This window comes from Scleropages formosus, chromosome 24 (genome assembly GCF_900964775.1).
Source record: "Scleropages formosus chromosome 24, fSclFor1.1, whole genome shotgun sequence".
NCBI lineage: Eukaryota > Metazoa > Chordata > Actinopteri > Osteoglossiformes > Osteoglossidae > Scleropages > Scleropages formosus.
The window spans coordinates 8,574,342-8,597,711 of NC_041829.1; positions in this window are offsets into that span (position 1 = coordinate 8,574,342).

A 23,370-nucleotide genomic window follows, 5' to 3' on the forward strand; every position below is an offset into this window, starting at 1 on the left:
CTGCAATGAAACATAAGCGAGATTGACGCTTTTTTAAAAACCACAATTTGTCCTCATCATTTTGGTCAAACAGTGCGGCGAATTTCCTGCCTGGTCTTCTGTCCTCTGCCGTCAGGCCCGTTCAGTGGACCTGCAATGTCGTGGTGCAGCTGCATCTGACCTGCCGAAGAGTCCTCCTGTGTCTCTCAGCCTCACCTCTCTCCATTGGCTTTTTCTTTTTGCCTCTATCAAGTTCAGCACTCCAGTTGAGGTCTACTAAACGGTCAAAGGGTCTACAGTCCTATACCTACAGGACCTGATTACTGACTAGACTTCAGCAAGAGCACTGCGATGCTTGCTTCCAGTCGCTTGGTGGTTCCACTCACGAGGGTTTGAAAATCAGTTTGGGAGAATGAGCTCCCTGTGTCCCTCAGAGCTGCTGAATCCCTCCCACATTGAAAAAGGGTCTCAGACTCATCTGTTTAAGAACCACATCTCTGCTCATCCCCTGATAGCTTCATAAATCAGTCCAACACCATCTGATATGATTGTCTGTTTGCTACTTCAATGTCACTTCTGTAGGAGGTACTGGAGGGATGTGAACAAACAACATGATGGTGTCAGACAAACAAGCTGTCTGTCAATAATCCAGAGTGTATCTAAAGGTCTTTGTCTTTTGTTGATTTACTTTTGTTTACTCTGAGCTGCCACTTCTGGAGTAAGTGGTTGCAGGTTCAAAACTCAACTTCTGCTATAGTTTAAGAGCAAGGTATATACACTAAATTAAAGAAGAGTAAAAAGACACCATATGAATGGGTAAATCATTATAATTACCTTAACAGTGTAAGTTTCCTTGGAGAAAAGCGTCATCTGAAGGGAAACCGTAAGTTTAAATGTTAAACTGGCCTCAAACCGACAAAGGACGAACGGCATCTTCTGAATGCAGGAACAGAGTGAAGTATTTCAACGGTAGAACATGGATGACAAAGTGTCACCTTGCGGAGCAGAGTGTTTTTACATCTCTGTACCCGCTGGCTTATTCCCAAGCGGTTCGTCATTGGAAAAGGGAGGGAAGGATGCTTGGACACCAGGGCCCCGTCTGGAGCTCAATCCGCATTCGTTGAAACGGCCCGACCGTTTTTGGTTGCGGTTCAAAGAGATCTTTGGAGAATAGGCCTTGCAGTTTCTGACACGTTTTTTATGAAGATGAGATAGTTACCCAGAGTGTAAAGGGATGGGAGATGGCAGTGGAAAATGTCCTCCTGATGTCTTGTGTGTGTGTGTGTGTGTGTGTGTGTGTTTGTGCGCACACTTGCCTCGGAACCCTTCTATTCTTCCTAGACTTAGCCGCCGAAGATGCGGCGGAGACCTCTGAAGTCATGGCGCCTTGATGTCGGCGGGAGACCGGTGAAGTCGAAAGCACTTTGCCATCTGGCCGAGCGGTGCGCTCGAACCTCTCACCTGCCCTGTTGGAGCTCTCTGAGCGCTCTAATGACGCCGCTGTGGCTTTTTGGCCATCTCCAGGTTCAATTTCTCCTGCTTTGATGTATTTATGCTCCCACATTGTTCACAGAGAGTAACTCCAAGGTAAACAACTTAACTCCTGCACTATTCTTCACTGAGCTCTCAGGTCTGATCCTGAAACGCACATGCGACCTCAGCGAAAGGTCAGTCACAAGCCAAGCAAAAGAGGGTCTATTACATTATTTCCTAAAAAAAAGCCCCTATGTTGAACAGTTAAGGGGGCAGCAGGTGCCGTAGTGGTTAGAGCTGCTGCCTCTTAACTTAGAGCTTGCAGTTTAAAATTCCCCCTGTTGCTGTAGTGCCATATCATGAGGTACTTACCCTTATTTACTCCAGTAAAAATTACCCTTCTGTATAAATGGGTAAATCAGCGTAGGTAGTTTATCATCGAAAGTTATTTGGCAGAAAAGCACGAGCGAAGCGAAGAAATGTAAATGTAGGGTTAGGGTTTGGGGGGTGATCTGAAACGGTCAATTGGGCTCTGTTATATGTGGATTTAATCTGTATAAAATTCTTATGCAAAACTGAATTCATTCACATGTCTTGTGAGGGTTCGCCACCACCCCCCCAAAAGAGCAGCAAAAATGTATCTATGAAGATAATGTAATGTCCCTCATGGAGACGGTTGCAGTGTCTCAGGCTTGTAGACATAATGCGTGTGCTCCTGTGGTATGAAATATTGTGCCCTCATGGGTGGCGATGCCTCCCCTCCCACCCCCATATACTTCATTTTCCGTTGTGGGACTTCTGGGGAAATACCATAATTTTCTGCCAGGTCCCGCGTCTCCGCGGCGCGAACCCACCGTGTGCCACCCGTCTGCCGAGAGCGATGCGGCCGCGTCTTGACGGATGATTCATTTCATAACTGTATTTTCGGTGCAGAACGGCCGCTCAGAACAACCCGCAACCGTTATGAGTTCGACACCTTTAAACGCCATCGGATCGCTTCGAATGTTGGGAGTAAAATTCGACCACACATTTACTGTGCAAAGTGGTCTGGGTTTCCTCAACGTTTTCTACGCTGTATCATAGGAGTGCTGTGTGTGTGTGTGTGGAAACCACTTCACTGGGACAGAGACCGCTGAGGGCTATTCTCTTGCAGTCTAAAGGTTGTTGGTTCCAATTCCACATCCTGATGTAAAACCCTTGATCAAGGTACTTACCCTGAAAATGATACAGTAAAAATTACCCAGCTGTATACAAGCGCAAATCGTTGTACAGTTGCTTGTTTAACACTAAGTCGTTTTTCAATAAAGGTGTCATCTCAGTTAAAGTTAATAATAAGTAGTTTGCTTTTTTGGTCCAGTTAGTGGTTTTATATAATAACAGTATCCTGCGCATGGCTCTGCTTTCATAGGGGTACGAGACAGTAAGTTACCCTAACCCTAACCCCAACTGGAACATTATCTGGTTTGTTTTCAGTTTTTTTTTTCCTTCTTCCTCCTATGTATTGTAGGTATTGCATTGTATTGTAGAGTACTGACATTCTCCACATTCTCCGTTTTAATAGTTTGAAATATTCGTCGAAATGCTTTTTTTTTTTTAAATCTTAATTCACAACGTATGACTCGGACGGATTGGTAAATCAGCTGAACTGCTGTTAATAGAAAGCCATTTTAGCAAAAGAGATTTTTTCCCCTTTTTCTCTTCCAGTATTAATAGAAATTATTGCATGTGATTTGTTTTCACAACCAGAAAAGACAAAATCTATTATATTTATAATTGATAATGATCACATGTATAATTATTCCCTTTTTATCATTTATTTTCTATGCTTTGTATTTATGTGCACATAAATGCACTGAGCAGCATATGGTATCGGTTCTGATAAGTACTGCTAAAAATTCATTGGATTTGTTGGACTCCAAGACTGATGTGAGACGTGAGAGGGAGCCGTTCTGACACGTCCCTTTAAGGGTTCTGAGCCAGGCCACCTTGGGGACCATGTGAGCTCAGTGTGATTTCTCAGGCCGCTTTTGCTCCTTCGCCAGCGGGGCCTCCGCTCCTTCTCCACATCCAAGGGCCTCCTGGGGGTCCACACTTTATCACTTCTCCCTCAAACGGCCGCTTAATTGTCTCGGTCGAAGCCACACGCCGCCAAAGTCACCACATTGATGTGCTGCAACCCCCCCTTCCACTTCAGAGTGTTGCCAGAGTAAGCTCTTATCAGACCCTGGGTGGGTGAGAAATTTACAGCCCGTGTTTTGATGAACCTCATATTTTAAAAAAATGGTGGAAAAATATAACTGGAGGCAAGAGTTGTTGCTGGAGTTATGTTACAGTAGCTGCACACGGTTTTTCTCTGAGTTCTTGCTAATAAGACACCCTTGATTATCCTGTTCTATGAGGCACAGCTGCAGAAACAAATGTGAACTTAACCATTTAACCTTAACCAACTAACCCCAACCCTCTAACCTTAACCATAACCCTAAACCCCTACCCTTAACCTCAACCATCTCATCCTAACCCTCTAACTTTAACTGTAAGCCCCAACCCTAACCACAGAAGAATATTACATTTAAATTTACATTTATTCATTTAGCAAATGCTTTTCTACAAAGAGACGTACATCTCATAGAAAATTACGTTACATTAGCTGAAGGAGCGACATATGCAGACACGTGATTCCAAAGTACAGTTTGTTTCTTTCCACCATATGAACCAATGTTCATCACACGAGTAGCTGAATAAAACTTTATCAGAATATTAACGATTCCTGATCACCTTCCTAGTAATTTTTTTTTAAATATATATTAACATTTATGTTATATTATAGGAGTAGCTGCGTAAAGGTTTATCTTGGGATGATCTTAAAGTCATAGTGCATGAAGACTGTATTAAAATCTATATGCACCTACACGGAAATCCCAGATTTGTGTGAAGAGGATCAGTTCGTTCGCTTTCTGTTTTTACTCAGCCATTCACCTCCTTTCATGTAGAAATGTCCATATCCTGGATTGGTTAAGAAAAATACAATAAATGGTTTTCCAGTTATTTACAGCCTTTGAACATCACTTTGAGCATCACTTGTCTTTCGTTTGTCTTTTCTTCTTCGAGATCCTCTCAGCCTTTCGAGCTATTCATACCCAGAATCAACGATGCATTCTGATTTCCCATTAATATGTAGAAGCCTGAGCAACCAAAGTGCATCTAATGATATAAATAAACCTATTTAATGATATCAAGAAATTGCTAGATTTAATAGTGTTTGTGCTAGTTTAGCAATTTTCCTCTCCTCTCTTCCTTCTCAGTCATGTGAAGCTGATGCCACCTCCTAAAGCACTACATTTCACTACTTTTACTTTAGGGTTTACACTAAAAAAAAAGGAGTTATTCCAGACCAAATCTCTGCATGGGGTTACAAGGAAAGCTGAATTTGATGACTTTATGATAAAGTTTTTCATGGCTAAATATGAGTTATAAGATTTAGAACAAGCCCAAACATGTGATACTCCAGGAGACCATGTGGTTAAAAGGTTCGATATCTTAGTAACAATGGTGCCGGACGCATGGTGGGTATGGTTTTGGCTCCCCTTGATCGTTCAATGACATTTTCCAGGCAAATTGCGCACTTCATTTTATTTCATGAGAATTGGATCATGGTGAGCCAGAACTCATCATATTGGATTGTTTCAGTGGCGCCACGTGTGTAACAGCGAGCAAAGGGATCGTGGTCTGAAAACATGAATTATGAAGGCACTGTCACTAGGAGACACCTTCTGTGGTTTTATTTTTAGAGAATGAGAAGACTGATTTGTGACTGTCGTGTCATGCTAAAACCACAAGATTGTCAGCAAATTGCAAGCAATTGATCCTACATTTTCATCGGAAAAATTTTGCTGTTCCGTGCTGAACATGGGAAAGGTTCCGGAATTCATAAGAACTTTTGCTTGAAGTAGTTGAGGCGTTAAAACACGTGTCGCATTATGAGCCAGTACCCACAAACTTTGAGCTTAACTTCATAAACAGTGGCTCAAATTTATGGCTGCAGTAGTAGGACGTGGTTTACATGTCAACTGTGGATGCAGTACCTTGCACTGATACAGTAAAAATTACCAAGCTGTTTAAATGAGTAAATTACTACGGGAAGCTCAGTGTACAAATACTACGGACACAAATCTAACATTGTCAGTAACCTTGCGCCAAGGATTCAGCTAAATAATAATATTTAAACAGCACTGCAATAGGTATACTACGGATGGGTTTATATAGACAAGATTGCTTATCTTTTTCCCAGTAAAACCTCCAAAACATCATGTTGCACAGCACTAGTAGAATAAATAAATGTAAACAAAAAGACAGAGGAGAGAGAAATCGCAGCTTCTGGGAGATAATTCAGGCCAAGTGATGTCCTCCTCTGAATGACATAAAGTGGCCCGGCATGTCTTGGTGCCATGCAGCTGTACTTGCTCGGTAAGGAAATGAAAGTTGAGGTCATGAATTTTAGAGAAAAATTTTACCCACTACGGGGGTAAAAAAACCCAGAGGGGAAGGAAACACTCGTTGTTTACTGCGTTTCAAAACAAACTTCTCAAGAGCAACCTGTGTTTAGTTTCTGGAAGTGATAGTTTTGTATTTTCAAAGATGTGACTGGATGGGACATCAACTGAGATATAACCCCATTTAGCGCTGTTGGTGTTAAAGAAATTAAATATGTACATAACCTCATTAGTTCTGAAAGCGTATGTGACAAATCTATTGGTTAGTAGGACAAGAGGATAATGATACGGGGTATCTCAATTCAATAGTATTTATTCTCTAACCCCTAAGATAGACATGTTTGAGTGCAGAGAATCAGATCTGGTCCTTTCCTGTATCCTGTTCCAGGATAAGTAAAATAGCATAGGCTTAAATAGGGGAGTTATGGAAACTAGATGGTTAAGGGTAACTAGATGTGTGCTTTAGGGTGGCATGATTACCAGCATGGTAAGTAGGCAGAGGTGTTGCTGTGTTTATCATGTTCCGTATATGGTGAAGGTAATGTGTTATGCTCCTTGCAGCATTGTTTTGGTGCAAGGATTCAAATTGTTTTCAGCGCATTTCACTATATTTCATTCATATCTGAAGACGAACACCTCAAGGTTTCATCTGCATGAGCACCATGACAAATTTTGAAAGTAGATGTTGAGTTTGATTATAAAGCACTGCTTCTGTCTTGAGTGACGGCGGGTGAAATGTTTCCCGAGGTTGGAAGCGTCACCCCCTTTCGTTGTGCGTGCATTTTGCCGAGTCAGCACATAAAAAATTAAAATGAGATTAACAAGCATTTGTTTGCCTCCTGCCTTCTTATAACTGCACACCCTAGATTTTAGGATTTGACCTGTATTTAACCTTGGAAAATGGCTAAAACATGGTAAATGTTTCTATATTTCAGTTTAAATGGTCCGTTTTAATTACTTTTGAATACAATTCTATTTGGCAGCATGATTTCAGCTATAAGGTGTTGTATTGTAATATGATATTCAGTATTTAAGATCCATTAATAATAAATTCGTATTATTTACAAATTTGTCAATGCAGATTTATGCTTTGATAATTTGATTAGTAATTGATTATTGGTTACATCTTAACAACAGTGCCTGTAAGACACTGAGGACGGATGACCATTTTTAGTTTTAATTTAAATAGTACCATATTAAGAAGATGTTAGTTTGCCGTAACAACTAGTTTGGTTATATAGGATTAATCACAGATTTGCACTCCCCTGATATTGCCTGAGGGAAAGTTCAGTCTTTGCAATTCTTTGCTCTTTTCTGTTACATTAGGAATCATATTCAGACCAGAGTCTAATTCTTTTGACACTTTGAAAATTAATCAGCTTCCACGGCCTTTATTATTCATTACGAGGGATGTTTCTCACCAGCGTTTGCAAACGACGGAGGGACACAGCTGTAGAGAACCCGCATATTTTCATCTCCTTTTATATATGTCGTTTTATATAACTGCAGCGCATAAAAACTGAATGCCAGTATGGATTTGTGTATATTCTGTGTGTAAAAGCAGCTGTTTTGTCAGACCAAAATTTTCCTCAAAGGACTCTTTCAGAAGCTGCGTGTCAAGGTTCTGTACAAAACAGTTGTTATTATTAGAACCGTAGAAACTCAAATATTCAGTCTGAGTTCAATAATCTGGGTCCTTAAAAATTCACATTTAAAAAAGAAAAATGTCTTTATGGGATTATTACGTTCTAATACGTGATATGCAAGGGTTCTATTGGTTAATCTGGCCTTGGCCCACAGTGTGTTATGGTGAATAATATGGTTGGGACTGTGTGGTGAGGCTGGGCAATGGGACACAGTGAATCTATTTCAGTCCAGCGTTCAGCTCCCGAAGGCATCCTTATCTACCCGGCGACCCCCCCGCCCCCACCCCTCCCTACCCAATGTTCCCTAACCAACCCCGTGCTCCTCCTGTGGAAGATTAATGCATTTGCCGAACCGCTGAGCAGGAAAGGCACTAATTGCAGCTCAGCCCAGGAACCCATCATGGCGCTCTTGTTCATAAATTGTGCACGGCACTGGCCAAGGCTGCGCAAAAGCGAACGACGTCTGTCCCTCCCCAACTCCATGATGGAGTGGAGCTGTGTGACAGAGGCCAAATGATTGCATAATTATCAGGCTAGTGGTACGGCAGGCTCTCCAGCTGATCCAGAATATCATCGTATGAGTTGTGTTTGACCTGCCAAAGTTCCCATAATTCCACCATCCACGTTTCTCTCCACAGGGTTCCTGTAGCTCCCCGTACCAAGCTGAACACTCTGGTTATGGCCTACAGGATGGTCAAAGAGTTTGAACCTTGATATCTACAGAACCTCATCAACACTTATATCCCATCAGGAGTGTTTTGCTCCTCCAGCCCTGGCCCCTTGGTGGTCGTGCTCACAAGGGGTCCAACACTGAAAGTCAATAAGTTCTCAGTTTTGGCTTCATGGTGGTGGGTGACCCACAAAAGTTTTTTTCCAATAAACATCTCAGTGAACCATATACTGTACACGCAAATACCTCAATGAACATCTATATAGAGGCTCAGGACTTCCACTAGTTAAGAAACATTGTTAACGAAAAAAGTTGTCGGTTTTCCTACGAAACGTTTGGTTCACCAAAATGTAGTTACCCATACAAGAGACTCAGCCTTCAACACATCCATTAAGAAGAAAATTAAAATGAACAATAGTTCATCTTCCATTAAATACAACTAAATAAAATCAGTATTTCCTATTTTATTTCATTGAACTCATCTGTGTAGATATAAATGGCAGCGGCAGGAAATCAGACCAACATGTCAGGTGTTTATTTACTAGAGAGAACTGCGCAACCTGGAACCCAATCAGAACCCAGGTCCTGGGGTCTTCAGGTGGTCCATGTTGATCCAAGTGTCCCCAGGTGGCTTTACACCACTCCTGTATATACTGTATGCAGATGAGTGGAATCGTATCTGTTCGGCAGGTGTGAGCGGATTAGTGTTATCGTGAGGGTCTTCAATTTCTTTATAGCGGAACTCCTAGTCTATGATCTAGATAGTTCGAAGAGCTTAGTCCAAAATAAATTAAAGTTCCCCATCCTTGAATTCCCCCATCCTTGATTTATATTCCTTATTGAATCTAGGAGGCACAGTTCTCATTTAATTTAATTACCCCTTTCCATGACCTCCAATGTTTGGCCAAAATCTTTTCTGAGCCTTAAGGCAGCTGATGGGAGTTTTGGAGCAAGGATTTTTAATTATTTTCAGTTTAATTCATTCTAAAGTACAGCACATTGTTCAGATGCGTTGGTCATTGGGTACATTTCCTTTTTTTTATTTTCTATTTTTATCATTTTTTTTGTATATTTTATGTTTGCATTCTTTTTTCACTGCATCCATAAAATGCTTCATTCAAGAAAGGTGACCTGTTATCATCAAATGCAGCTGATCAAAAATGTGAGAAAACTATTTTAAATTGATTAGCATTATTCTGCATATTTTAGTTCATGTATATATAGTCTGTATATCTACTCTTTTCTTATTTCACCGCATCCCTAAAATATATCTTTAAAATTCTGACCTGTGACCGTGTTGTTTGTAGATTTTTAAATAATTTGCACATACTGTTATTGTCATAAATTGTTACATGCACATATTTGCATGTATTTGAATTATTTCTTGTCCTGCACTGGTTAGTTGACATATCTAAGAGATAATCTGAACAACTGAGATTGTAATTTCCTAAAGAAATCAATTACCAAAGTATTTGAATTGCAAGCATCAGGTAGAGTAATGCTTGGAGCATTCACGTTGCAGTAGAAGGTTCCTGGTTTGAATCGCCAATCCAGCTCTAATACCCTCTTGCTACCGAACCTAAATTGATGCAGTCAAAATTAGCCTGCTGTATAACTCATGTACTATCATTAACCACTTGCCCAAACTAGGGTTATGGTGGTCCAGTGCCTATTCCAGAAAGAGGCTGCTAGGCCAGTCAGGGTAGTACTAGTAGTAATAATAATAAAAATAATGATAATATAATCGGCAGAAAGCTGGAACTATTGGCCATGGCCTTTTAATGGAACTTCTAGCTGTAGGTCAGCCCGTAACATAGAGCTGAAGGTCACAGGTTTGAATCCCACCTCCAGCTGTAATACCCTTGAGCAAAAATCCTTACCCTAAACTGCTTCAGTAAAATTACCCAGCTGTATGAATAGGTCAATAATTGTAAGTAGCTTCACGTTGTAAGTTGCTTTGGAAAAAAAAGTGTAAGATAAATGAATAAAAGGAAATGTAGGTGTTGGCATGGTAGTGACCCAGAAACCTTTAGTGGCAGAGGTCATTGTTGCCCCAGTCCGCCAGTGGCTCCCCCTACTGGTGGGATTGCTAATGTCCCGTCGTCAAGCCAAATACAGTACCAGTAACTGATGAAGACTGATTAACTTCTGCCAAAACTGGAGGCGGAGGGGAAGGTGCTGGATTCATGAAATAATCATAACATAAAGGACAGCGATTGGCCAGGAAGAGTCTGCCTCAGAGCTCCCGAGGCTAAATACCCCTCCAATAAGAAGGACATCTCTGCACGATAAACCTTTGTCTAAAGAATTATTTGGAGACTTCAACTGCATGCACCCGTTTCGGTTGCACAGCTCTCTAAAATAGAAGGGGAGCCATTAAAATGTTCTCTTAATGCCAGTTTAAAAAGATCAGCTCCTTTGTGGGCAATAAAAACAAATGAAGTAGAATGTGCTTCTGTGTAACAAAGCCGGGCCATGAGACGTGCTATTTAAAAGCATACTGTTCCAACAGCGAGATGAAATCGAGCCTGCAAACAGGCCTGTGTACACAGTAAACAAAAACAACCTTTTGCATATCCCCCCCCCCTATTTCATGTTTATTTCTTCCATTTATTCACAGTCCTGCACACGTTCATAACTGCATTCTTCTATCTAGACAGTTAACAAGGAAAAGGGGGAAAACGGACATCCTACCTGTGTGACTGTCAATTATCAAATTAGGCCCCAGGTTCCGAGTTGTAATTAAGAACCAAATTATTTGAATGCATAGCATGTGCAGCGTAAGGCGTCAGCGTATTTACAGAAGCAAAAAAATAAAAAAACTGGACTGAGATGCATGTTTGTACTTCTCCATTATTGAAAATATAGCATAAAATCACATTTTTATGAGACCAATATAGTTGTCTGTTATGAGGGGCCATCGTATATATGACATACACCTCTGCCAGCAGGAAAGTTGACCACGTGGGAAAATGGACCATGGATGGATGGATATCCACACTCTCGCCCTTCCTGCAAATACATTTGTTTTAGTTGAAGTGGAACTATCCGGAACTAACAAATTTGAGTCTAAAGCCCGACTTCCCAAGAGCAGCTCAAACAGGGCGCAATTGAGCTCGTGTGATGAATGAAAATGACGCGAAAGACATAAACTCTACTTTTAATAGCGTCCGCTGCTTGATGAAGAAGGTGCGATCTTCCGATCGTGATGAAATGTTTGAGCGCTCGGCCCAGTGTAAATAACAGGATAATGACCTGGACCGCGGCGCTAACAAAGGCTGTTTGTACGATTCCCACTCCAAGGGACCCGCCGCCATGTTTTATTCATTTGATTTTGACGCCACACACCCATTCTTAAGGAGAAGGGGCGGGTTTTCACGTACATTTCACCTGTATGGAGGCAGGAGCTTGGGTTGGGGGGGAAGTAAAACTGACAGGACAGTGGGGGGTTACATTTCTGGTGGAAAAAGATATGACTCTGGGGGGCTATTTATGGTAAAAGACACAATTTTGTGACTCTGGTGAAGGGTGTATTAACTGTGGTAAAACACACATTAAGGTTACTATGGTACAAGGCGTATTAACTGTGGTATAACACACATGAAGATTACTATGGTACAAGGTGTATTAACTGTGGAATAACACACATTAAGATTATTACGGTGCAAGGTGTATTTGCTGTGGTATAACATGCATTAAGGTTACTATGGTACAAGGTGTATTTGCTGTGGTATAACACAAATTAAGGTTACTGTGGTACAAGGTGTAAGGTGTATTTGCTGTGGTATAACACACATTAAGATTACTATGGTACAAGGTGTATTTGCTGTGGTATAACATGGGTTAAGGTTACTATGGTACAAGGCGTATTACCTGTGGTATAACACATATTAAGGTTACTGTGGTACAAGGTGTAAGGTGTATTTGCTGTGGTATAACATGCATTAAGGTTACTATGGTACAAGGTGTATTTGCTGTGGTATAACACATATTAAGGTTACTGTGGTACAAGGTGTAAGGTGTATTTGCTGTGGTATAACACACATTAAGATTACTATGGTACAAGGTGTATTTGCTGTGGTATAACATGCATTAAGATTACTATGGTACAAGGTGTATTTGCTGTGGTATAACATGCATTAAGGTTACTATGGTGCAAGGTGTATTTGCTGTGGTATAACACATATTAAGGTTACTATGGTACAAGGTGTATTAACTGTGGAATAACACACATTAAGATTATTACGGTGCAAGGTGTATTTGCTGTGGTATAACATGCATTAAGGTTACTATGGTACAAGGTGTATTACCTGTGGTATAACATGCATTAAGATTACTATGGTACAAGGTGTATTTGCTGTGGTATAACATGGGTTAAGGTTACTATGGTACAAGGCGTATTACCTGTGGTATAACACATATTAAGGTTACTGTGGTACAAGGTGTATTTGCTGTGGTATAACATGGGTTAAGGTTACTATGGTACAAGGCGTATTACCTGTGGTATAACACATATTAAGGTTACTGTGGTACAAGGTGTAAGGTGTATTTGCTGTGGTATAACATGCATTAAGGTTACTATGGTACAAGGTGTATTTGCTGTGGTATAACATGGGTTAAGGTTACTATGGTACAAGGCGTATTACCTGTGGTATAACACATATTAAGGTTACTATGGTACAAGGTGTATTAACTGTGGAATAACACACATTAAGATTATTACGGTGCAAGGTGTATTACCTGTGGTATAACATGCATTAAGGTTACTATGGTACAAGGTGTATTTGCTGTGGTATAACACATATTAAGGTTACTGTGGTACAAGGTGTAAGGTGTATTTGCTGTGGTGTAACACATATTAAGGTTACTATGGTACAAGGCGTATTACCTGTGGTATAACACATATTAAGGTTACTGTGGTACAAGGTGTAAGGTGTATTTGCTGTGGTATAACATGCATTAAGGTTACTATGGTACAAGGCATATTACCTGTGGTATAACACATATTAAGGTTACTATGGTACAAGGTGGATTCGCTGTGGTATAACACAGCCCCACGACTTTGCAGAGCAGGCAGCGTCTGACAGGTGCGTGAGGTCGGTGGAAGCCGGAGCAGACGGGTGGGGATGCGGGGCGGCGCCGGTGATGTCGGAATGCCGCTGAAGGAAGGTACAGGAACCCGTGACAGGATCTCGTCTCCAGGGAAATCCGAATACTTTGGAGAGGCGCAGCCCTGCGGCCGAAGCCTTTTTTTTTTTTGCTTTTAATGAATCGCGGCAAAGCGGTTCTTTGAGCGTGTGGGTGGTGTGCCGGCACAGGGCCCTCGAGGAGCTCTAGCTGTCAACCCAGCAACGGCCACGCACGCCCCGTGTGCCGGAATTTTCCGCAGAAGCTGACAGTCTCATCGTGGAACCTGTCAAAATACAGGCCCGGCGCTTTCTTCCTGAGCAACGGTGTTTTTGCGGCGCGCCGACGTGGCGTAGCATCAGTGCGTTATTCGCACCTTTCGCCAACCTCTTTGTTGATCGGTTGTTTGCGGACGCGCTGACTGCTCGGCGCACTGAAAGCGGAGTGGCGCCCGCCGCGCTTCCAGCGGATAATAGTTGGAAATGTTTACTGTACCTAGGTGCGCTTTGAAACAAACCTCTGATTAAAGCGAAAGCGTGGATTAGCACTTTACACCCACCGCCATTCACTGCGCACGGGTTTGGCTGCCGGCCAAACAAGCAGGCGCACGGATTCTACGGTACGCAGCGAGCCGGGGCGGTCGCATCAAAAGACGGATATCATAATAGATAATGGCAATCCCGTTTGCAAGCTTCACTTCTTGCTCTTATTTAGCTGCCTAATGGACACTTTCCGGGAAAAAGTAACTTTCCATAACTTGAAACTTATGACTTTACGCAGCTGGGGATTTTATGAAATTCGGTTCTTTCTGAAGAGTACAGCAGGGTTCCGGTACCGGACCGTACCATTTCTTTTTGAGTATTAGTTTAGCTCCTTAGGCACTATGTTAAATTCTAGACATGTTTCAAGTTCTATTATGGATAATTACCCCGTAGAGTTTTAATGGGACGGCAGGTGGTGCGGCGCTTCAAGCCTTTGTCTTACAATCAGAAGGTCCCCGAATCAAATCCTCGTCTTTGTGTAGTACCCTTGATCAAGGCACTTAACCTAAATTGATATATGAAAAACTACCCAGCTATATAAATGAGCAAATCATGGTAAGTAGCTTAGTCCACAAAGGTTGTCCTCAAAGGAAGGTTGTACTTCCTGCTTAAAATCTTGACAAAAGTGATATATAAACAATCATGGAAGAATGAACATCTGAGGAATGAAGGTTACAAATTGGGATCTCTATGTAAATATGATACAGGAGTTCCACCTTATACGTGAGGGATATGTTCTAAGACCCCAGCAGATGGCTTAAACCGCGGATAGTACCGAACACTATATATGCAGGTGGTCCCTGATTTGTGATGGTTCGACTGGAAAATTTTTCGACGGTGAGCTGGCAATAGACATTCAGTAGAAACCGTACTTTGAATTTTAATTTTTTTTTTTTTCCCGGGCAAGCGATACGTGGAGCGATACTCTCTTGTGATGCTGGGCAGCAACAGCGATCCGCACCTCCCATTCTGTCACGTAGAGGTGACATACACATTAAGTGTATTAAATGCATTTTCAACTTACGAAATTTTTTAATTATGCTGGGTTTCAAGGGAACGTAACCCCATCGTAAATCAGGGACCACCTGTACTATGTTTTTTCCTATACATACATACATACACACCTACTGTATGATGAAGTTTAATTTAAGTTAAATTAGGCACAGTTAGAGATTAACAACAACAACTTATAATAAAATCGGACAATTATAACAATATACTGTAAAAAAAGTTACGTGAATGTGGTCTCTCTCTAAAAATATCTTATTGTACTGTACTCACCCTTATTCTTCTTCATTCTTTTTCCAGTGATGATGTGATGACGATACAATGTCTACGTGATGAGATGAAATGAGATGAATGATGTAAGCATTGTGACGTAGTGTTAGGCCACTATTGACCTTCTGACAATAGGCCAGAGCAAGGATCAACTGCTTTGTGTGATTCTGATGTCAATGGTTGGGGATCCTCGATAGGTTTTTTTGGTGAAACCTTTTGGAAACAGTACTGTGATCGGAAGTTCAGCGGTTGACTGCGGGTAATTGAAACCGCGGAAAGCAAAACCATGGATAAGGGGGGACCACTGCATATGGATTGTGTGCATGGGGCCTGAAAAGCATAATTTACAGAAATGGTTGGACACTTCCACAGTTTGTCTGGAGTCCTAGACACTATGGAGTAGAAGAACATCTTACCTCAGTTTCCTCAAGATGATCCAATATTTTAGTTCCTTTAGAACAAAGAAGGGTCTGAATATAGATGTTTCATCCTGGTTACAATTTATACTCATCTTAGAGGTTTTCCACGTAGAAAACTTTTCATAAAGACCACAGTGATCCCTGCTCAGTCCTAGTGAACCGCAGTGCACCACACTGAACCATGCTGGTTGTATGTGTTTCTTCAATAATCTGAGATGATCTCAGACATGGATTTTACCCAAGAATCACCTTTTGCCTTTTTATAGCTCGTTTAACAAAGCGTCTTCAACTCTATGCTTGTATAACTAGAGCTCAGAGCTTCATGACTGTGCTTGACCTTGTAATGAATTAAAATGGCTAAAAATACATCCTTTGGCTATGTTACACTTCTTGGAACTCAAGGGCTCTTAAACTTGTGGAATGTGTTAGTAACATCTAAAAATGTGTCCAGCTGCAAAGTGGGCAGAGCCTAAACCACTTTAACATGGCCGAAGGTACGAGGGACTTTCTTCGGATGCTCCGAGCGCATCAGTGGCACCTTTGACAACTGGTGACCAGCTGCATGGTTTTCACAGTAAAGCAGGGTACAGAAGTTGTTCACCATTTCTTGCTTTGTCACATGTCATCGGATTGCAAAGACGAGGAGAACACGCGAAACCGGATTCAAACCTATGCCGAACAGTCAGCCGCGGGGAGTGTGATGCACCAGTATTATGATGCTCCACCAAGCTGCAAGTGCATCAATGCATGCCATAAGCTATAATAAACAAAATATCATTTTTTTTAACAGATTTAGCATCTTAGCTGATGGAAAAACATTGTTTTCATTTACGCCATAAAAAAATGTACATTTCTTGACATGCATTACAACATGTTGCATTTATGTACTTTAATTCCTACTTATGTAGAGGGATAGATTTGCCCTCTGGTGCCATAAAGCTATTAGAATGGGTCCACAACAGTGGCGTGTGCTTCAAGTTTTGGTGATTTCTTAATACTATCATGTTTGAGAGCGTTAGAACATGCAGTCCAAGCTTTATGTGGTGGAGTGCAGTTAGACTGATTCAAATTATAATTTAGGAGGTCAGTTAATGAGGTGGTATGATGTCATAAACAAGCATGTTCACGTTCAATCCAAGCAGTGCAGTAGCGGCGTCTTGTTTTGACAGCATGCAAACAAGATTTGACTAATACATCAGATCCAACTGTTTATATATTTATTTTGTGCTGGAAGACGTGGCACCCAATCGGAAAGTCAGCGGTTCTTGGCTGCAATGTAGTTGCCAGTGTTAGCAGCCAACTTCCTTTTTTTCTAATACTTTTTTCTCGCAAACTGCTAGAAACTGTGAGGCTTTGATCCCAGTGACGGGCAATAATGTTTTTTTTTTTTTTTTTTTTTTTTTTTCCCCTCATTCTTAATTTTCCTATCCCATGTCAAGTCACCCTGTCAACGGAAAGTAGCTTTTGAGGTTGGCCTCACGGAAACCTCTGCGAGTTAAAGACATTGACAGAGCTGTATGTGCTGGAAAGAAAGGAAGGAGTAAAAAAGAAAGCACTAATAATGGTGTGCGGGTGAAGCGCTTCAGGCATTGATGTGTTAATTTGCGGCGGCGGATAACAATGGCTTCCGCACTGTGATCCGCCGGGGCCTCGAACCCCCTGCTAGAGTCCCATCACATGGAACCGCGCTTTCATTTCCTGCTCGGTGACAGCCCTGTTCCAGCTTTCTCTCTCCTATTCATCCTCTTTTGAGCCTGAACAAATAACTGGATCCGGGGTGGGTCCCGTCAGCCTGCTACGATAAGGAAGGGAGGGCACCGTGGTGCTGTAAAGGAGCGACACTCTGGTTCTGACCCGCGTAGAGGGAGGGCGGGAATTAGGAGTGTGTTAACTGGACACGTGCGGGGTCTTGAGCGGCGGCCGATAACCATGGCGGAGCCACGCTGCTGCGGGGGCAACGTGGGCTTCTTCTTCGAAGATCCAGAATCGCCTGGAGAGTCGAGTTTACCTGAGGTCAGGGTACGACAACCCTGTAAGAAAAAGAGAACAATAAATAAACATGTAATAATAATAATTTAAAAAATAATAATTTAAAAAAAGCAAATGCAGTGCAAAAGGACGTGCTGTAAGACTGGGGAACAGAAGAGCAGGATTCATGAACTCTGGTAGCCTGCCAACTTGGTGGAGGGGGCCAGGGTTCGAAGGGCTTCCGGGCCAGACTTCACTTCTGATAGGAGACTGCTCGCAGACGAGGCGCTCGGGGTCCCGCTCGGCAACGGTACCGTGGTCCTCCTCAGGGGGCCTGCCGGCTCTCCAAATGGGAAATCGATACCATCAATAAGAGCAGCTTTAAAACAGACAGTCGTGTTTTACAGGCCCATTCCATCCATTCTTATCCTCCTTTTTTCTTCCTTTTTTTAAAATTTATCCAACCCTGGTATTGGATAAGTAACGCTTGTTTGTCAGAAATGAGCTCTGGCCTTCTCTGGTGGGTGTTTTTGGCACAGATCGGCTCTGTTGCCTGTGCAGTCCTACACAACACCCCTATTTTGTTTGGAAAAAATATGGGATCAAACTTTGGGGCCTGCTGTGTCATCCAGATAATAAAAAGTGTTGCCTTAGAGCCAATGTTTTCCTTTGCTAAACAAAAGTTACAAGAATCAGGGAAAGCTGGTGATGCAGCGGTTAAGGCGGCGGCCTTGTGATCCAGAAGGTTCTCCGTTCAAAGCCTGTTCCTTATGATAGGGTTCTTACCACAAATTACTGCAATAATACTTTGCTGTAAATTGTTGTAATCTTGAACATTATAACCTTGTAAGGACTCTTGCACTAACTTGTCACCTATTAATAATTATTTTTGAAGGGTGCTGGTTAAAGTTCCACCTTCAGTCTGTTATTTCTGCTGTACTGCCCTCCATTATTTATACAGTAATAAGTTAAATATCCTGACGTGCGTATCCGAAGGGGGCGGGTTTGTCTGGGCCCTGCTTCCTGGTGGGTCTGGGGTTCAAGTCCTGCTTGGGGTGCCTTGTAATGGACTGGCGTCCCGTCCTGGGTGTGTCCCCTCCAGCCTTACGCCCTGTGTTGCTGGGTTAGGCTCCGGTTTGCCACAGCCCCACTCAGGATAAGCAATTTCAGCCAGTGTGTGTGTGTATGTATTCTAAAATAACATATTTATTAAAATGTCACCACTTACACCTGTTTATATTTAATCTCGCTGCTATTTCCACTTCTATGCTCACATTACTCTTTATGCTCTTTCACATCCTTGTAAACAACTATTATTTGTTTAACTGTTATTTAATATTTTATCTACTTCTTTGATATTGTTCAAAGTTTCTCAGTCAGCATCAACAACCCCAAAATCCTTGTATATGCAAATCCATCCATCCATCCATCCATTTATTTTCAGTAACCATTTGTCCTCATCAGGGTCATGGTAATCCTGAGCCTATCCCGAAAGATTTGCAATGCTGCGGGTGGGGGTACACCCTGGACGGGACGGCAGTCCATCACAGGGTAGCCGCTCACACATGCAGTCACTCCTTCCGTCACACACTAAGGGCAACTTCAAGCCACCAGTTCACCTGAACAGCATGTCTTTGTACTGTGGGAGGAAACCAGAGCACCTGGAGAAAACCCGTGTAGACCCAGGGGGAACTGACTGAGAGAGGATCAAACCCACATTCTCTCGCCGCTCCAAGGTGCTGTGAGGCAGCAGCACAGCATGCTGCGTTTACATGGCCAGTGTATTGTTATTTAATGTTATAAAGGAGAAAAAAATTATATACAGTACGTGGTGATGCTCCATTTTTCAGTGTCAATAACACACGCAGCGGTGGAATCGTGACATGCGCCATAAAGCCCGTGAATTGAAAACAAGAGCTATAACAGCATTTTATCTGAGAAGATGCATTGGGGAAACACAGATAACAAAGCGAGACGTGTGCCCACAATCCACGGCCGGTAGCCAGTGAATTTCAGAGGGCCGGCTGTTAATCTCAGCCAGAAACCTACCGCCGAAAGGACTCGATTTATCCCGTATTGATGCAGAGAGCAAAGCGGGGCTAATTGTAGGGGTGTGAGAGTAGTGTCAAAGCCGCCTCACTCTGAGCAGTGTTTTCCCTCATCTTTTATATATATCTTTTGAGAACATTCTCAGACTATGTTCATGCGGCATCTACTCGTACCCTGCCTGCCCACGCAGCGAGTTTGTCACACTTGGACCTGAAAGCTTACACTCTTAAATAGGCGGTCGAGCAAAGATCCTCCGAAGAGGCGGAAGCGGATTCCTTTGAGTCACACGTGCGATAAGATGAGAAGTTCTCGCAGCTCCTATAAGCAGGGTGTGCACCGCAACCGGGGCGAACAGCTCGTGGGACTTTTTCTGCTTACAAATTTGTTTATGAGCTGCCGAGATATTAGCTGAGTTCATCTCGGGTTTTTTTCTTCAGGGTGAGGCGGCTCAAAGTTCTGAAATGTTTGCCTTGGGGAGAGCCTTCTCTTTTAAACTCAAGGAATATGCTCTAGAGCTGAAAGAAGTCATCAGCAATGGCAGCCGTGCCCTTTTTTTTTATCAATAGAGCGCAGGATAGATCCATATCTGCCTCTTCTCTCCGTAAGGACCGTGTAACCATCCTTCATATAAGCTCTGAGAGGATCCTCACAGTTCCCTTTGTATGTGGAGACAATGCATGAACCAAGAGGTCATCCAGAGCTGCCTGGTGTGGATTTTTATCGATTTATTTCCTATTTAGTATTTTTCACTTTGTCATTCTACATTTGCACTAGTTTTATCATATCGCTTAAAGATCTGTTTGAAAAAAAAAATCTTTTTCCCATGTCTCTGATTGCAGAAAGAAACTTGAGAAGCCTCAGGAGCCTTTTACCGCCTCCAATAAAAAATATGTTGTCAGCTCATCTGTTTGGTGTCATTCAAGCAATGATAAGTCATTATTTATTCCTTCTCCTGTTTCTGAGTTATGGATCTCAGATTTTTCCCTCCACCTATTTTCATCATCTTGTCGGCCATATTGGCAGGAGCCCATGGCCTTTGCCAAGTTACCTGTTCACCCCGTTTATATGAAATGTGGCATAAGTTGATATTTCACCAACCTCTGTCACACATTTCAATTCCAATATTTAAAGAGAACGGGCTGAGTGTATATCACAATCCTCCCCTAATGGAAACTAAACCTAAATGGTTTAACAATGTCATTAAAAGCTGAAACTATAGTAAATATCTGTGTTGTAACATATTCTTCTGACTAACCTTCATATAACCTTCAACCCTGAAGCATACTGGATATTTACTAAGTATCCTCGATGTTTATCGTTTATGTATTACTCTTATTGAAATGCTGACGGTTGCTTTTACGGATGCTATGGAGACATCTATAGTCAGGGGGATATTGGCATGTTTCATATAGTTACAGTTTGCTGGGATATTTTAGATGTCATGCAATCAACACTGTACCATGTATCAATCACTCTGCAGGAGAAACAATGATGTCTGGTGAGTGGCATTCTTACCACGGAGAGTCGACATGCTGTATGTGTCCTTGTACCTGTAACAGCAGGTAACATAGTGGTTAAGGAACTGGACTGTGGAATCTACCCAGTGGTAGGCAATCCATACCCCTGCAGGGACTCAGTAATGTGGTGAAATTGGGGTAACACCATACGGTGATGAATGGGGATCTAAATGCAAAAATCAGTTTTTGCTGATGCTGTGCATCCTACAGCCATGCAAATTTATGCCAGATTTAGTCAGTTTAACAGGAATTATGATAAAAGATAAATACAGATAAAAGAAACACAGAAAGTGCTATTTCAGCAGGGGGTCTACTAGTTGTAGCTGCTGCCTTTTAGGCAAAGGATGTAGGTTTAGATCCCACCTCTTGCTGTAGTACCCTTGATCAAAGTAATTACCCTGAATAGATACTCTTGCGGTAGCAACAGGAAAATCACAGTAAAATTTTCTGTATCAAATGTAAATGTGCAAATGAAGGGAAACTACAAAGAAAATCATGACTGATATTTCACCAAGTGTAAATGTTTATTTTGGAGACTTGGGTTTAGAAAAAATACAGTGTCAACAGAGGCAAGGTTTATTTTGGAGAAGTATAATTTGCGCTATTATATCACAGAGGGCTATACCCAAAGTGACCCCATACATCACTGGCAATTTGAGACATGAACCACAGGATAGATACTTATCAAATACTCTTCACATCATTTGACTCTGCTCTGTTTGCGTGGACTAGCTTAGACTAGATTTTTTCTTTTTTTTTAAAAAAGAAACAAAGTTTACATTCTATCTATCTATCTATCTGTCTTTTTTCTTTCTTCATCCATCTCAGCTTTACATTTGGCTTTGTCTATTTTTTCTTTGTTTTTTTTTTTTTTTTACATTTTTATTAAAAACCCAGTTGTTTGATCTCAAAAACTTTTGAATCTCGTGGCCTTTTACATCGGCATTTGCCTTTTTTCCCTTTGATATACACAGTAAACATGGTGGAAGTTGTTCTTTTTTTCCCTCTCAGACGTTAACTCAACAACATATATTGATAGCGCTGGATGCATCTCCCTTTGAATCGCACTTCGCTCACGCCTCGGGTGAGTCGGTGAGGTGTTTTCATACAGAATTCCACATGAAAGCATGTTGAATAAAAGCTGATTGATCGACTGGGTTTTTATTTATTTATTTTTCAAACTTTTGAAATGCTAGAGATGCTGAGCTTTACATTTGAAAGCGCTGGTTAGAGATGGCTTTTTAGCTAGCCCCCAAAAAATCGTGAACCCTCTCTGAATACTTAAAAAAAAAACCATTGTCCCGTCAAATCTGTGTTCCGTGCAACAGTTTTAGGCCGTACTTTTTAATCTTTTGGAATGCTGATAGTTTTATGCCTGAAATCTCGCTTGCAGTTAATTTTTTATACCTTTTGGTGTCTGTTTTATTCTCCTCTGGGCCAGGAGCTGAACGGATGCTTTGCGAGAGCCCTCCTTATTCTGTGTACAGTATCATTCCATCTGTCTCACACAAAGAAGCACTAAATGGCTGAGTGTAGACTTCGGGCTTCTCTTTGTCTGGCGGAGCTAAGGGTTTAACTGAAAGTTGCAAGGCGCCGTCATCTGATCTGCCGCTGTACCCTTGAGGGAGATCCTTGACTTTAGTTGCTTCAAAAAATATCAAGCTGCCTAAAAGGAGACATTAAAGGGGGGAAAAAAATCACCGAAAATCATCCAGATAAGACCTGCTAAAAAGAACTGTATATAAATACTGGCTAACAGTAACAGTCTAAATGTATAAATAATATTAGCAGTCTAAATACATGAATAACAGCCACCAGTAACAGTAACCCGTAATGCAATTCAGGTGTTGAGTAGGACAGTGACATGACAACATGTCCGATCACATTTTTTGATGTTAAAAATATGATATGATGTTAATACAAAATAAAATAAAATGCTAAATGTACTCCAGCTTACTTGGTTCAGTTCTCCATTGAAGAAAATATGTAAAAACAGTTCACCATTGACACTGTGCTGATTTTATCACCTGAAACATGTGCATTCTTCACACGTGAGTATCTTTATTAATTACACACATTTCAGTCGTTATCAGATTTGAGTCTGAAATGCGATTAGTTTCCTCACTTTTGAATTACAGTGATAATACCCTAACATGGCGATTATGAACCTTAACCTTATTTTTATTTGTTTCAAATGGGCTCTGAAATAATA